This window comes from Physeter macrocephalus, chromosome 7, assembly GCF_002837175.3.
Source record: "Physeter macrocephalus isolate SW-GA chromosome 7, ASM283717v5, whole genome shotgun sequence".
In the NCBI taxonomy this organism is placed as follows: domain Eukaryota; kingdom Metazoa; phylum Chordata; class Mammalia; order Artiodactyla; family Physeteridae; genus Physeter; species Physeter macrocephalus.
Window position 1 is genome coordinate 137,309,012 of NC_041220.1, and position 2,586 is coordinate 137,311,597.

Genomic DNA, 2,586 nt, shown 5'->3' on the forward strand with positions numbered 1-2,586 from the left:
TGCGTGGGTTTATCTCTGGGCATTCTATCCTGTACCATTGATCTATATTTCTGTTTTTGTGCCAGTACCATGCTGTCTTGATCACTGTAGCTTTGTGGTATAGTTTGAAGTTGGGGAGCCTGATTCCTCCAGTTCCATTTTTCTTTCTCAAGATTGCTCTGGCTATTCGCGGTCTTTTGTGTTTCCATACGAATTATAAAAATTTTTGTTCTAATTGTGTGAAGAATGCCATTGGTAGTTTGATAGGGATTGCATTGAATCTGTAGATTGCTTTGGGTAGTACAGTCATTTTCACAGTATTGGTTCTTCCAATCCAAGAACATGGTATATTTCTCCATCGGTTTATGTCATCTTTAAGTTCTTTCACCAATGTCTTATAGTTTTCTGAGTACAAGACTTCTGCCTCCTTAGGGAGGTTTATTCATAGGTATCTTATCCTTTTTGTTGTGATGGTAAATGGGATTGTTTCCTTAATTTCTCTCTGATTTTTCGTTGTTGGTATATAGGAATGCCAGAGATTTCTGTGCATTAATTTTGTATCCTGCAACCTTACCAAATTCATTGATTAGTTCTAGTAGTTTTCTGGTGGCACTTTTAGAATTTTCTATGTACAGTATCATGTCATCAGCAAACAGTGACAGTTTTACTTCTTCTTTTCCAATTTGTATTCCTTTTATTTCTATTTCTTCTCTGACTGCCATGGCTAGGACTTGCAAAACTAAGTTGAATAAGACTGGCAAGAGTGGGCAACCTTGTCTTGTTCTTGATCTTAATGGAAATGCTTTCAGTTTTCACCATTGCGTATGATGCTTGCTGTGGGTTTGTCATATATGGCCTTTTTATGTTGAGGTAGGTTCCCTCTGTGCCCATTTCCTGGAGTTTTTATCATAAATCGGTGTTGAATTTTGTCAAAAGCTTTTTCTGCATCTATTGAGATGATCATATGGTTTTTATTCCTTAATTTGTTAATGTGGTGTATTACATTGATTTATTTGTGTATATTGAAGAAGCCTTGCATACTTGGGATAAATCCCACTTGATCATGGTGTATGATCCTTTTAATGTGTTGTTGGATTCTGTTTGCTAGTATTTTGTTGAGGATTTTTGCATCTATGTTCATCAGTGATATTGGTCTATAATTTTCTTTTTTCTGTTATATCTTTTTCTGGTTTTGGTATCAGGCTGATGGTGGCTTCATAGAATGAATTTGGTAGTGTTTCTCCCTCTGCAATTTTTTGGAAGAGTTTGAGAAGGATCAGTGTTAGCTATTCTTTAAATGTTTCATAGAATTCACCTGTGAAGCCATCTGGTCCTGGACTTTTGTTTGTTGGAAGATTTTTAATTATGGTTTCAATTTCATTATTTGTGATAGGTCTGTTTATGTTTTCTAATTCTTCCTGGTTCAGTCTTAGAAAATTGTACCTTTCCAAGAATTTTTCCATTTGTTCATGGTTGTCCATATTATTGGAATATAGTTGTTTGTAGTAGTCTCTTATAATTCTTTGTATTTCTGCAGTGTCAGTTGTGATTTCTCCTCTAATTTTATTGATTTGAGTCCGCTCCCTCTTTTTTGTGATTAGTCTGGCTAATGGTTTATCAATTTTGTTTATCTTCTCAAAGAACAAGCTTTTAGTTTTAGTGATCTTTGCTATTGTTTTCTTCATTTCTATTTCATTTATTTCTGCTCTGATTTTTATAATTTCTTTCCTTCCACTGACTTTGGATTTTCTTTGTTCTTCTTTCTCTAGTTGTTTTAAGTGTAGGGTTAGATTGTTTATTTGAGATTTTTCTTGTTTCTTGAGGTGAGATTGAATTGCTCTAAACTTCCCTCTTAGAACTGCTTTTGCTGCGTCCCATAGGATTTGGGTTATTGTGTTTTCATTGTCATTTGTTTCTATGTTTTTTTTATTTCTTCTTTGATTTCTTCAGCGATCTCTTTATTTAGTAGTGCACTGGTTAGCTTCCATATATTTGTGTTTTTTACAGTTTTTTTCCTGTAATTGATTTCCAATCTCATAGCGTTGTGATCAGAAAAGATCTTGATACAATTTCAATTTTCTTAAATTTTCCAAGGCTTGATTTGTGACCCAAGATGTGATCTATCCTGGAGAATGTTCCATGTGCACTTGAGAAGAAAGTGTATTCTGCCACTTTTGGGTGGAATGTTCTATAAATTTCAATTAAATCTATCTGGTCTTTTGTGTCATTTAAAGCTTGTGTTTCCTTATTTATTTTCTGCTTCAATAATCTGTCCATTGGTGTAAATGGCGTGTTAAAGTCCCCTACTATTATGTGTTACTGTCGATTTCTCCTTTCATGGTGGTTAGCATTTGCCTTATGTATTGAGGTGCTCCTATGTTGGGTGTATAAACATTTATAATTGTTATATCTTCTTCTTGGATTGATCCTTTGATCATTATGTAGTGTCCTTTGTCTCTTGTAACAGTCTTTATTTCAAAGTCTATTTTTTTGGATATGAGTATTGCTACTCCAGCTTTCTTTTGATTTCCATTTGCATGGAATATCTTTTTCCATGCCTTCACCTTCAGTCTTTATGTGTCCCTAGGTCTGAAGTGGGTCTCTTGT